We start from the raw sequence: 15646 nt of genomic DNA, 5'->3' as shown, positions 1-15646 counted from the left end.
CAGCAGCGATTTCTCTCGCCTTTGTGCAGGCGTAACGCGACGCTAGCCGGCGGTAGCCGTCTGAGTCACTTGGGTTCCCTCACCGTCGTGGGATTCCTCGTCTCTGTCGACTCCACTGCGCACACCCTTATTTTCGTCACTAAGCGCTTCATCCTCATGGGACACTGATCACACTCAACGTTTTGTCAACCAAGAAAGGAGCTGACACAAGGCTGTAAATGTGGGGCTGTAGATGTATACAGGGTGTCTCAAACCTTTTGGGTCAAATCGAAAAGCATGATAGCGGGTCCACAACCATTTATATCAAACCAGGGAACTAATGGTCGGAAATGCATATTTATTGTAGTATTACGGACTTAGACAATATACACTGCATAACAACAACATAGCCCATAGTAATTGTTCAAAGCGACGTCCGCCACTCTCAGTGCATGCATGTCCGCCCCAGTAGCTGAGTGGTCAGCGTGACGGATTGCCGTCCTCTGGGCCCGGGTTCGATTCCCGGCTGGGTCGGAGATTTTCTCCGCTCAGGGACTGGGTGTTGTGTCGTGTTCATCATCATTTCATCCCCATCCGGCGTGCAGGTCGCCCAATGTGGCGCCGAATGTAATAAGACCTGCGCTATGGCGGCCGGACCTGCCCCGCGAGGGGCCTCCCGGCCAATGACGCCAAACGCATTTCCATTTTTTTCCAGTGCATGCATGGCATGACGTTCTGCTGCACTCTCTCAAAAATTCATGGTGTCTATTGTACCAGGAGACAAGCAGCTTGGACACTGCCATGCAGATCGTCATCTATTTCGACAGGGATTTCATACATTAACATCTTGAGACAACCACAGAGGAAAAGATCCAGGGGTGTGAGACCCGGCAGTCGCGCTGGTGCTGGGATAGGACCTCTGCTTCCAAACCAAAGATGATGGTATATGTTGTTCAGGTGCTCGCAGACATTAAAATTGAATTGGACTAGTACACTATCACACCGAGACCACGTCCTTGCGTGGAAAACAACGATTACAGCCTACAAGAGTTGTGGCATCTCATCTCGAAGTAACATCATGTAACACGGACCAGTTAAATGGGGAAGCAGCAAATAGCGGCCTATTAGGTGATCTTGGACAACACCCACCCGTACGTTGACAGAGAATAGTTACTGGTCGCCGTCAGTATGGGTGACGTTTGGGGACTGTCCTACTCCAGACGTGGCTGTTGAAAACACCATCAGAGGTTAATGAGGCCTTATCTGTGAACAACCAAGAGATCAATACACTAAGCAGATTCAGAAGGCTGTAGGTTGAAAGGTCTCTGTTGGATTCCTTTCATGTTAATTTCTTAAATCTGTTGTCATTTACGTCATAAATTCCTCTTCTAAATTTACTGTGGTGTTTCTGACTATCTGGGAGGAGACTGAGCAGTGAAACGTGTTAATTTTACACATAAACAAGAACGATCTGTCACACTACTACACTTTAAAACACAGTTTGTATGTATTTCATGTCACACAGTCTCATACGGAACCTACATCCGCTTTCTTTTATATACTGTATATGATAAGATACTGTCATCCCCCTTCCCTTCTGTGTGAGAGGATGAATGAGCAAATGTATTTCTAGTTGCATGCTGGATGGTAGCAGACAAGCGTGTCTGCTAGAGAACAGTAGGACCAACGTCGGAACAGGTAGCTACGCTTTCTAAAAGCAAAGAGGTTTCTATTCTTAGTATGGTCCTGTCCGTCCCTTGTCATGTTTGTATAGGGAGTTGCCTCTCTGGTCACTTCCGTTTGTTTTTGTGAAGCACGCTCGGTAGGAGCCCAGCAGGTCAGTCTGTCCCCGGCGAGCGTCTGAAGTGGTAAGATCTCCAGCTAAGCGCGTGTCTGCTAAGTCCGTAGGACAATGGATTTCTTAAGTTCAGCCTAACTGAAAATTTAATCACCTTTATTTCAGGTTTATCTCTAAAATATCTAATGTTATCTTAAATTGCAACACAGTATATTTCGAGTGAGAAGTTCAGAATATCTTCCAATAGTTGCTTTGTCACTACTTTGTGAGTAAAGTGGAACCACGTGTTGATCAGTAACTCTAACTAAGATCATCTATCTTAAATGAGAATGTGCGTGAGATTATAACGTCTCGTCTTGACAATATTTTTCAATATAGCAACTTTTCTTTATGTTCAACCCATGTGGGGTGTACTTTGTGAGACCAGTACCACGTGCTTATAAAATTGCTTGACCCATCAGGTTAATGGTAAGACGATAGTAACCAGTTCGAGGATTTTCTTTTGTAAATTGCTTTTCGATCTAATTTATTTTAACTATCAAAATTGTTGTGGAGTTACACTCTTTGTGTAAACCAAGTTGACCACGTGAAGCATGTGGTGTAAGCATCAAAGTAGCCCTCAGCTATTCTTTTCGGGAAGATTTCACAGAGAGTTAGTATGAATTTAGTATACCAGTGTGTGGTAATTACATGATGGACAAGATTGCGCTCCAAACATAACTTCTTTGGGTGAAAATTGAATCGGTTGGTTGTGGTTAATTTCCTCTTGCATATGTTTCAACGTTCTTTGCGTGTTATTTTATGAATGCAGTGTTGCAGGCAGTCTCCCAATCTTGGCTCCATATTTGATGTGTTCTGTAAGATTACAAACTCACATTTTCACAATCCTAAATAAGGCACCAGTTTAGTTATGAATCAAGTTTAATATGCTGAAATTTCAATGATCAATGTTAAAATAAATTTCCAAATATAAACTGATTTATTTCTTTTTATTTAAATTCTCTTTATATATATATATATATATATATATATATATATATATATATATATCACCAGTTGTCGTATGACTATTAAAAGATTATAATTAATGTTAGTCTGGTTGGGAATTTGGTAAGCTAGACTGGATACCTGGTGAAACAGTTACGCAGTAAAGCAAGGTTAACTTCCCCAGACAACTCACAGCTTTTAAACCGCTTTTATTGTCTATCAGCACCGCTTTCAGAAGAAATTAAAGCAAAAACATTACACATGGCGACCCTGTTCTGTGATTCCGCTAGACTCTGGAATCTGTGAAACGTTAGATTGCGAGCGTTGTATAATCTTAATTTTTTTCCCTGCAGTGCTCAAACAACTTCTGCGTTGTTTCTGAGCAGACTTTCAAAAGATTCACGGCGTTGTTGAGCGGCGTTGTGTTGTTTGTCTTCTTTTGTGGCCGGCCGAAGTGGCCGTGCGGTTCTAGGCGCTGCAGCGTGGAACCGCGAGACCCCTACGGTCGCAGGTTCGAATCCTGCCTCGGGCATGGTTGTGTGTGATGTCCTTAGGTTAGTTAGGTTTAACTAGTTCTAAGTTCTAGGGGACTAATGACCTCAGAAGTTGAGTCCCATAGTGCTCAGAGCCATTTGAACCATCTTCTTTTGTTTCCTATATTTGTGTGTTTTATATGTATGTGTTTTTTTTTTCTCGCTTGTAAATTGCACTGACTTCGATCAAAGATATAAATTTGATGTGCGTCTGAAAAAGTGTGTACTAAGTTGGGTACCTTTCGTGTGACTGTCGTAATTTTTGCGGATACATTTATTCTGATTTGTGTGTTGCGTACCGGGTATAAATTGAACTGATGCAGACTCGTAACCAAGCTAAAAGTAGGCGGTCCAACAACTTAAGCAACATGGACCAAGGGGATAATTTGATTTCGAATATTAACACGTCGGGCGGTTCCGAAAATGCAATGGGGAATACTTCAGAGGAAATACAAAACAGGACAAACGTGCTCACAGCAGAGCCAGAAATTAATTTGCCTCCAACTAACCAAATTGATTTGGCAAAACTCATAAAAGCCTTATTGCATCAAAATAAAGAAAACGCAGAGAAATCAGAAAAATCGTTCCGAGAAGAAAAAGAATCATCCGAAAAATCGATCCGAGAGCTAGGCGAACAAATGACGCATAAATCTGAAAAATCGATCCGCGAGCTAGGCAAACAAATTACGCAGAAATCTGAAAAATCGATCCACGAGCTAGGCGAACAAATAGACGAAAAACTAATCCAGCAGACAAATAAAGTCGACAAGTCGATGCAGAGAGTGTCCGATGATATCTCACAAAGAATAAACAATCTGGCAAGTGAAATAAAAAGTGATATTATGAAAGAATTAGGCCATACATTTGAACAAATCGATGATCGTCTGCAAGCCTTAGGACAGGGCAAGCAGAGTCGCGATGTGGAATCGAAAGAGCGCGAAGAACAGCTACTTAGGAATTTCCAAGCGCTGAGAGAAGAATGCCAAAGGGAACGCCAGCAGGTACGCTCGTTGGTCAAGGAGGCGGAAACACATTGTCCCACGTCCGTTAGCAACACAGTAGCGGACAACAGTCAAGCGATTCACGCACTCGAACAGCAAGTAGAACAATTGAAGCAGACTGGGGAGGAGGACAACAGACAAATACATGATAAGATTGCGGCATTAGCGGACATTGTAGGCACGATGAAGGTGATTGAAAGCGAGAACAATACTACACCGGTAGCGGTCGCAGAGACCAAATAAGTGCGTTCGCTTCTTAGATTTCAGAAGAGACAGTTCGAAGTGAACAGGTGGCACAAAGCTGTAATAGGTGAATTACAAGAACGCGTGGCGCATCTGGATAACCGCATGGCGTGTGATTCCGAACTCGCCAATAGCGCTAAAAATAGCCGTACGCACAGTGCAGAGAGGGACTCCGGCCATGAGTGAGATTTTGACGACAGGGAAGAATGTATTTTGAGGGGCAGACATGAGAAAAATAGTAACATTCAAGGGCCTCGCCAGGAAGAAATGCGGGGATTTGATTCCAAACATTTCCTTACGGTGAGAAAGTTTGCGATATTTCGAAATTCGCAAAAAGGAATACATCTACGAGAATGGCTCGAGAAATTTGAATTCTGTCTTCCCCCCGACTGGGCAGGTTCACATAAGATAGGATATATGCGTGACTATTTGGAAGGCAAACAGGCGATTCGCATGAGGTTGGCAGCGCGTCACTGCAACTCCACTCGGGAGTTTCGACAAGCCTTTCTGTCCGCCTATTGGTCGGAAGCGGCACAAGATAGGGTCAAACATGGCATAATTATGCTGCCAAATTTGAACCAGTCTGGTTTCGGCAGCCCAGCATGCCTATTCGACCACATGCTGCAGGCAAATCAATTTTTTATACGACCCATACGGGCCTGCGGAACTAATTAGGATATGCATCACCAAATTGTCGATGCACTTGCGCCACATCATTCTTGCGGGATGATGCAAAGAGGATGTGGAAACGTTTAAGACACTTCTCCAAGAGTTGGAATACAATACAGGAGAATGCCCGCCTAATCAGGCACAAAGTTATTACGGGACACAGCAGCGCGACCGAAGTCATGGCCGTAGTACTAATCAACGGCGTGACAGGACGTCGCGACGTGAACAGAACAATAATGGGGACCGGCCGTATAGACACTGGGGTAACAGTCGCGAACACAGGTGGAACAACAGAAATGATCGAGGATGGGGACAAGAACGTGAACGCAACAGGTATGGCAACCAGAATCGATACTACGATGAATACAGTGGAAATAGGATTGTAGGCGGAGCACCACATGATGTTGAAATTCGGCCGGCCAACCCTAGACATAATCCAGCAAATGGAAATGAACGAAACCAGCAATGACAAATGATCAGCCCAGAAGGCGCCCAATCGGAACAAATGAGCGACATGGCAAATGAATAGAAAGGACAGTGAGGAGTAGAGAGGACGATGAAGAGAAACAATTGATTAGTTTACATTTGTGATAAATGCATTTTGAATAATATGTTGGTAAAAATAATGATAAAGATGTTTCTATGTGATTGATTGAAGTGATGTTTTTAGTTTTTTTTTCCTTGTGCAATTAAGATTTAGGTTGGTTCAAATGTGAAGATAAAAGGTTTATTTGTGAACGAGTGAAATGCTGTTTATGGTTTTTTTATGTAAATTGAAAAGAGTCGCTTCTGAGAGAAGCAAGATCTGTGTTGAATTAATGAAAAACTCAGGGGAATATCCGATCTGTGGATATTATGGGTCTGGCAAACCCAGGTCTCCAGCTGTTAGTAGCCTTGTTTCCGATTTTCTGCTTTCAGTGCTACTATCTATCTATTAGTATTCTGTATCTGTCAGTATAAATGAGGATCTCTTACTATAGTATGCGTGCTGTATGAATATTTTAAGATAGTAGAACTCTGAGAAAGGATTGAGTAAGTTTGGAGTCTTGAAAACAGGATACGATAATACGATTGTTTAACCAATGGCTTCCCAATATACGCTAATATGTTAATATTGATGAAACATGTCTTTTTTGTTCTTTGTAGCTGAGTACATAAAGTGCAGTCTGTGGATTTCGTAAGTAGATTGATTCCTTTCAAGGTGAAAGAAGAGTTGTGGTTTGTGTAATTTACGTGGCCCTGAATTATTATTGTGGTAGTCAAACGACGAGCAGTTTTCCAGCAAATGGAGAATGGAACAGATATATGGATCCTTTTTGTAGTCTTGATTGATGTTGAGCCAGAGGCTGAAAAATTATTCTGCGTTAATACTCGTCCTAGAAAAGCGACGTTTATGTGTTTTGCTGATGCTGTGAGCATTACAGCTTACTGTTTTCGCTGGTGTGGGATGCACTGCAGCCTATATGATTTGTACTGAGGAAGTTTCCCTCTTGAAGGTAGAGGATGATTAAATAATTTTGATTATGGGACCGAAGGAAAGCTTGGTTTAATGTAATAAGGATGAAGCAAAACATTTGTCATTTAAACTACAGGAGGATTCGGATCTTTTGTGTATGGTGTAAGTTCAATATGTCAAGATGAAACTGTTTTACAAAATAGAGGAGACCACAATTTTGCCATTCATGAGAAATGAATCCAGGCGACATAACTGATTTGGAAGCGAAAGGTAACTTAAAGAAGGAACAAAATTGGAGCAAAAGGGGTAAGAAAATGTAGTATAACCTATATGAGGAAAATATTTTACCCTTCTCACAGTCATCTGTGTGATTAATTTTTGTGATAACGTAATATTAGATGAAATTTTCTTACTGTGTTATGTGTGAATATATATGATAAATGTATAATTGCGAGTCTCTTATCAGGTGTGTCAACTGGTAAAAATGTTTTTGCGTGTAAATAACCATTGTTCTTTTTACTATGTATGTTTAAGGAAAGTTTCTCCATATTTATCATGTGACAAGACATATGCCATGAGCGCCAAGAAGACGACGAATTAGAACAATGTTGTAGTGGTATAAACACTGTGTTGAAGTAGCATTTAAGTAGCTTGTTGGATTAACTAGTAGTGGATTGAAGTAGAATTTTTGAGTAATACATGTTCATGGGTAGTTAGTTTGTAGTATAGACAACAGGTGTGCATGTGTGTGTGTATATATAACATGTGAACCCTATGATGCCCTGACCTGTACTTGCACAAGGCATAATCCTATTCATTTTAGTGAATTAATAAGTAGCATTTTATTTGACATCTTGGGTTGTCGGGTGTTCTGCCGTATATCAGCGTCGTACTTGCACGATATTTTGGTCACATAGCTCGTAACCTTCATCAGGTGCGACCTGAGACTGTCTCAGGTCGCGCCTGATGAAGGTTACGAGCTACGTGACCGAAATATTGTGCAAGTACGACGCTGATATCTGGCAGAACACCTGACAATCCAAGATGTCATTAGATCCCCGGGAAAGCCTGATTTATTAAAACGCAAGTGAACCACATTAGTGATGTGGATTTAGAAATTATATTGTCAATTCATTTAATTTTTATTTTTACATTGTCAAGTCATTTCACTTTCATTTTTGACATTGTCAAGTCATTTAACTTTTATTTTTATATTGTCGATTCATCTAACTTTTTTATTTAAAAAAATTAAGTCTCACTTTTGTTCTTAAAAATTGTGAAAGACAATACTAAGTGGTATTATGTATGACATTTTGTAATCAAAAATAACTATGCTGAACAATTTCTGTGAATGCAGTTGAGAACGTGAAAGCGAACCGGCTAAACTCTTACGAGACAGCGGGAGCAGCGAAGAGGAGGACTAGGTGTTAACAGGCAGGTTTCCCAGCAGGACACACTGTCAGCTGGACCACTTCTGGAGCACGCTCGTCAACAAAAGAAGGGCTGCGGGGCAAACACTTTCCCTTGCACCCGGAGCTAATGGCCGGCCGCACCAGTGAAACCCTTCATGGATGCGATGACCTGAGATGGCCGAGCGGTCCACTGCACGGAAATACATCTGCTGGCAACGCACCACACGCACGCGACCGTGACGAGACGGCCGCGGTGAAACTACAGAAGACAGGGGATAAAGGGGCGTGGAGCCTTTTGACAGGTACTGTCCAGAGAAACTTGCAGGTGTCAACAACGACTATCAACATTTCCTGGCGGATGCCCACTGTCGAGCGACAGTAAATCATAGTTCGATGTTCTCTGGTTCCTAAGGGTGGCACAAAGAAGTGCCACTAAGTGTCATCCTTGCCCAGGAATATCAAACCGGCGAGCCAATTGAGGATAACTCAAGAATGTAACAATACAAGGGGTGTGGAGCCTTTTGACACATACTGTCCAGAGAAACTGGCAGACTTCAACGACGCCTATCAACATTTCCAGGCGGATGCCCACTGTCAAGGGACAGTAAATCATAGTTCAATGTTCACTGGTAGCTAAGGGTGGCACAAAGAAGAGCCATTAAGTGTCATCCTTGCCCAGGAATATCCACCTGGCGTGGCAAACGAGGATACCGCACGAATTTGACAACACAAACATGGAACCAAACCGAGATGTACGTGACACAGGCCACCAAGAGAAACTTCATGAGAGGGCAGAGACGGCGGGATTGCACGCAACAGATGGACAAAATTCCCTACTGACAGCTGCGGCGATGAACCCCCCCCCCCACCGCCCCCCTTATATTGTGCCTGGGAACAGTGGAACTACTGAGTGTGTCAGTGAACAGTGATTATACGGTTCTTAGTTCGTGTGTTTTGCAGGGGTTCGATTTATTGGTGTTTATTAGACTGACTCTTGTATTTTGCAGGTGTTCTATTTATTGTTTTTTTTTTAGACTTTGACTCTTGTATTTTGCAGGTGTTTTTTTAGACGTTGACTATTGTACTTTCAGAGCTGTTTCATTGATCAATGTTTGTTTTTTTGTGATGTATTAGATTTGTGATATTTTGTTTCGTAAATTCATTCCTGTGGCATTGCTCCGTTTATCAGTCAGATAGCTATTCATGCTCATTGGACTGTGATCATTTAGCCTTTGCATGGGGCATATTTATAGGGAGGAACCCCATAAGGGTAACAATCACAAAATTAATTGTAGTTTCAGTATAATGACACAGTGATCATTGTTTGCTAACTAACTGGAATATAGTAGAGTGATTAAATTAGTGCCACAGAGTTATTTTAATTCTACAAATTACTAGTTGTATATGATATAGAATTTTTTTGCGATAACCCCTTTGTAAAACATGTTTTTTCTCTTATTTTGTTTTTGCAGATTGTGCATTGTAATGTTCTGCTTTATAATACTGATGTTATTTTCATGTTCTTTTTTTAATTGCTATGGCACCTTTGCTATTTTCATAAATTCTACTTGTTAATAAACCGTCATAAATTTTCCTGTGATCAGTTGGCTCTGGCAATGAGCAAATACTGGTGAACTCCATAAGGGTAAAAACCAGAAATTGTTTTCATATTAATGACACAGGGACCATTGTTTTTACTTAGTGACCGAATTAGGTCTACACTATCTTTTAAATAGATGTCACAGATTGTTTTTTTCTCTTTGAAATTTGTAGATTCTAAGATGTGTTGAAATTATTGTGTTTTAGCAAGTAGCTAGTGACCTGTTGCCTTTTCTTTACATTTTTGGTTTACGTTGGGTGTGAGAAGCGTGCTTGGGAATGTCCTAGCATGGCCAGAAAATTCCCTGCACAGTCTTTTCTCGGAGTGTTGGTGTTATGAAAGGTCTCTGTTGGATTCCTTTCATGTTAATTTCTTAAATCTGTTGTCATTTACGGCATAAATTCCTCTTCTAAATTTACTGTGGTGTTTCTGACTATCTGGGAGGAGACTCAGCAGTGGAACGTGTTAATTTTACACATAAACAAGAACGATCTGTCACACTACTACACTTTAAAACACAGTTTGTATGTATTTCATGTCACACAGTCTCATACGGAACCTAAATCCACTTTCTTTTATATACTGTATATGATAAGATACTGTCATCCCCCTTCCCTTCTGTGTGAGAGGATGAATGAGCAAATGTATTTCTAGTTGCATGCTGGATGGTAGCAGACAAGCGTGTCTGCTAGAGAACAGTAGGACCAATGTCGGAACAGGTAGCTACGCTTTCTAAAAGCAAGGAGGTTTCTATTCTTAGTATGGTCCTGTCCGTCCCTTGTCATGTTGGTATAGGAAGCTGCCTCTCTGGTCACTTCCGTTTTGTATACGGATGCACCCTTGGTAGGAGCCCAGGTCAGTCTGTCCGCGGCGAGCGTCTGAAGTGGTAAGATCTCCGGCTAAGCGCGTGTCTGCTAAGCCCATAGGACAATGGATTTCTTAAGTTCAGCTTAACTGAAAATTTAATCACCTTTATTTCTGGTTTATCTCTAAAATATCTAATGTTATCTTAAATTGCAACACAGTGTATTTCCAGTGTGAAGTCCAGAATATCTTCCAGTAGTTGCTCTGTCACTACTTTGTGAGTAAAGTGGAACCACGTGTTGATCAGTAACTCTAACTAAGATCATCTATCTTAAATGAGAATGTGCGTGAGATTATAACGTCTCGTCCTGACAATATTTTTCAATATAGCAACTTTTCTTTATGTTCAACCCATGTGGGGTGTACTTTGTGAGACTAGTACCACGTGCTTATACAATTGCTTGACCCATCAGGTCAATAGTAAGACGATAGTATCCAGTTCGAGGTTTTTCTTTTGTAAATTGCTTTTCGATCTTATTTATTTTAACTATCAAAATTATTGTGGAGTTACACTCTTTGTGTAAACCAAGTTGACCACGTGAAGCATGTGGTGTAAGCATCAAAGTAGCCCTCAGCTATTCTTTTCGGGAAGATTTTACAGAGAATTAGTATGAATTTAGTACACCAGTGTGTGGTAATTACATGATGGACAGGATTGCGCTCCAAACGTAACTTCTTTGGGTGAAAATTGAATCGGTTGGTTGTGGTTAATTTCCTCTTGCATATGTTTCAACATTCTTCGTGTGTTATTTTATGAATGCAGTGTTGCAGGCAGTCTCCCAATCTTGGCTCCATATTTGATGTGTTCCGTAAGATTACAAACTTATATTTTCACAATCCTAAATAAGGCACCAGTTTAGTTACGAATCAAGTTTAATATGCTGAAATTTCAATGATCAATGTTAAAATAAATTTCCAAATATAAACTGATTTATTTCTTTTTATTTAAATTCTCTTTATATATATATAATCACCGGTTGTCGTATGACTATTAAAAGAATATAATTAATGTTAGTCTGGTTGGGAATTTGGTAAGCTAGACTGGATACCTGGTGAAACAGTTACGCAGTAAAGCAAGGTTAACTTCGCCAGGCAGCTCACAGCTTTTAAACCCGCCTTTATTGTCTATCAGCACCGCTTTCATAACAAATTAATGCAACAACATTACAAGGTTGCAGTAAGTACTGGGAGATGAGGAAGCTTTCAAAGGATAGAGTAGCATGGAGAGCTGCATCAAACCAGTCTCAGGACTGAAGATCAAAACAACAACAATGTGTGAACAATAGAAACTGTACAAAGTTTGGCACTAGGCCTCAAAATCCGTTAGTATCAGTGCTTGCACACATTCTTAATGATAAGGGAGTAATACCTGTGCCACCATTACCCTTCTTTGAAATGTGAATTTCACAGGCAAGTTGACAGATTGCTGGGTGGTCTGCCACATGATCCAACACCATCACCTCAAAATCTGGTGTCCAGACACATTACTGGCAGGAACAATCCTGTCTCTCGTATGTTGTTATCCACAGAGATAAACGTCTTCCAGTGAAAATGATGGTTGCATTCTCTGCAAGTTTCTGCTGCTTTATGAGCAGTATGCCTTGCCACACCATACAATGAACGCATATTTGCCAACTCTTGTGATGAGAAAAATTCCATCTCATCAAGCGCTGTACACCGTAACACACCGCTCCGTAGACACATCACAAGCCGTCTGACACCAGGGACATTGGTGTGCATGCAGCATGCACAGGTTAATGTGGTGGTGTGATGCATTCGGTTGTCACATGACATACATGCTATGAGCTAAGTTGTGTACAGTATGTCTGTTGGGTGGTCAGGGGTGTGTGCTGTTTATCACCTGCTGTATGTTCCATTATACAACACACAACCGAAATCTTCGCAAGACTTCGTCAGAACAGCATGCACAATTGCAGTACATTGCTTGAGACCAGCAGTCGTCACTTTGAGGAATTGTTATGATCTTTATTACTACGCTCTGTATGCAGCGTATGTCCATAGTACAGCATAGAGGGTAAATGACTTAAATCTTGCGGCGCAAATATTGCGGAAATGGAAAGTGCTGACGATGTGCGGTTTTGACAGAATGGATCGGTAGTCAGGGGCTTGTATTGTTAGCAAATAAACAGATTGTAATAATACTTAGAATGTAAATTTTTTGTGCAAACGCATTATTTTTTAAATGTAAACATGCCTATTGAAATTCACAGAGTAAAAATATGATAAATTAGAATATCAGTGGTTTTTGTTATACGATTTTAGTGTGGGTTGTTTATGAGATATCATATTTGGAAAAGTTCCCACACAGACACTGATTTGTGCCATTCAGTCTGCATAGTTGCTAGGTATAATGTTATTATGTTCGCTTACATACTGCTTGTGTGTTCCGTAAGTGCACTGCGATTTCCTACTCAGGTAGTTTATGGCAGTTCAAACAGTTGGTCATGGATGGACAATCGGATTTACCAACGCAGAAAAAGCTGAATGCTCATGGTGTATGTATAATTTAGGAAGAATGCAGTTCGTTCTTGTATGGTTTATGCTGCAAGATATACCAACAGACATCAACTGTTATTTATTAATTTCTTCAACCAGTTACATGAAAGTAGTAGTATAACACCTAGATAACGTAACAGAAGGAAACAAGTGACAGCACAAGAGAGGGAAATATTACTGTTCTTGTTGCTGCTGCAGTTAATCCACATCTTAGCTCCCACACAATTGCACAAGGAAGTGGCATAAGTCAGGCAAGTGTCTACACATTCTGCATCGACAAATGTTCCATTCTTCCTCAAGAGCTGCATGGAAACGATTGTGAGAATCGTCTTAACTTCTGTACATGTGCATTAAGACAGGATACTCCAGATTTATCATGTATCTTTTTTATTGATGAAGCCACGTTTACCAGTCATGGGCAGGTAAACCACCAAAACATGCACTATTGGTCGGTTGACAATCCCCATTTGCTTTATCAGGTGGAATGTCAGCATCCATTGAGTGTGACATTGGGCTGTGGGATAGTGAACCATCAGTGTCTTAGGCCCATTTTTCATAGCTGGAACACTGAGGGCACATGAGTATCACAGTAGCCTAAAAGAGCCCCCTAACTTGCCCCCCTTCTAACAGGCGTGTACCGCAATTCTCTAGAGGAACAGAAGGTTCTAAAAGATTGGAAAAGAGCACAGGTAGTTCCAGTTTTCAATAAGGGTCGTCGAGCAGATGCGCAAAGCTATAGGCCTATATCTCTGACATCGATCTGTTGTAGAATTTTAGAACATGATTTTTGCTCGCGTATGATGTCATTTCTGGAAACCCAGAATCTACTCTGTAGGAATCAACATAGATTGCGGAAACAGCGATCGTGTGAGACCCAACTCGCTTTATTAGTTCATGAGACCCACACACTATTAGATACAGGCTCACAGGTAGATGCCATTTTCCTTGACTTCCGAAAGGCGTTCGATACAGTTCCGCACTGTCGCATCTACATCTACATGACTACTCTGCAAGTCACATTTAAGTGCTTGGCAGAGGGTTCGTCGATCCACAATCATACTATCTCTGTACCACTCCACTCCCGAACAGCGCGCGGGAAAAACGAACACCTAAACCTCTCTGTTCGAGCTCTGATTTCTCTTATTTTATTTTGATGATCATTCCTAACTATGTAGGTTGGGCTCAACAAAATATTTTCGCATTCGGAAGAGAAAGTTGGTGACTGAAATTTCGTAAATAGATCTCAGCGCGACGAAAAAGTCTTTGCTGTAATGACTTCCATCCCAATTCGCGTATCATATCTGCCACACTCTCTCCCCTACTACGTGACAATACAAAACGAGCTGCCCTTTTTTGCACCATTTCGACCGAGCGAGGTGGCGCAGTGGTTAGCACACTGGACTCGCATTCGGGAGGACGACGGTTCAATCCCGTCTCCAGCCATCCTGATTTAGGTTTTCCGTGATTTCCCTAAATCGTTTCAGGCAAATGCAGGGATGGTTCCTTTGAAAGGGCACGGCCGATTTCCTTCCCACTCCTTCCCTAACCCGAGCTTGCGCTCCGTCTCTAATGACCTCGTTGTCGACGGGACGTTAAACACTAACCACCACCACCACCCTTTCGATGTCCTCCGTCAACCCCCCCCTGGTAAGGATCCCACACCGCGCAGCAATATTCTAACAGAGGACGAACGAGTGTAGTGTACGTTGTCTCTTTAGTGGACTTGTTGCCTCTTCTAAGTGTCCTGCCAATGAAACGCAACCTTTGGCTCGCCTTCCCCACCATATTATCTATGTGGTCTTTCCAACTGAAGTTGTTCGTAATTTTAACACCCAGGTACTTAGTTGAGTTGACAGCCTTGAGAATTGTACTATTTATCGAGTAATCGAATTCCAACGGAATTCTTTTGGAACTCATGTGGATCACCTAACACTTTTCGTTATTTAGCGTCAACTGCCACCTGCCACACCATACAGCAATCTTTTCTAAATCGCTTTACAACTGATACTGGTCTTCGGATGACCTTACTAGACGGTAAATTACAGCATCATCTCCGAACAACCTAAGAGAGCTGCTCAGATTGTCACCCATGTCATTTATATAGATCAGGAACAGCAGAGGTCCCAGGACGCTTCCCTGGGGGAACACCTGATATCACTTCAGTTTTACTCGATGATTTGCCGTCTATTACTACGAACTGCGACCTTCCTGACAGGAAATCACGAATCCAGTCGCACAACTGAGACGATACCCCATAGGCCCGCAGCTTGATTAGAAGCCGCTTGTGAGGAACGGTGTCAAAAGCTTTCCGGAAATCTAGAAATACGGAATGAACTTGAGATCCCCTGTCGATAGCGGCCATTATTTCGTGCGAATAAAGAGCTAGCTGCGTTGCACAAGAACGATGTTTTCTGAAACCATGCTGATTACGTATCAATAGATCGTTCCCTTCGAGGTGATTCATAAAGTTTGAATACAGTATATGCTCCAAAACCCTACTGCAAACCGACGTCAATGATATAGGTCTGTAGTTCGATGGATTACTCCTATTACCCTTCTTAAACACTGGTGCGACCTGTGCAATTTT

Source organism: Schistocerca nitens, chromosome 7 (genome assembly GCF_023898315.1).
Source record: "Schistocerca nitens isolate TAMUIC-IGC-003100 chromosome 7, iqSchNite1.1, whole genome shotgun sequence".
In the NCBI taxonomy this organism is placed as follows: domain Eukaryota; kingdom Metazoa; phylum Arthropoda; class Insecta; order Orthoptera; family Acrididae; genus Schistocerca; species Schistocerca nitens.
This window is presented reverse-complemented; position numbering follows the sequence as displayed.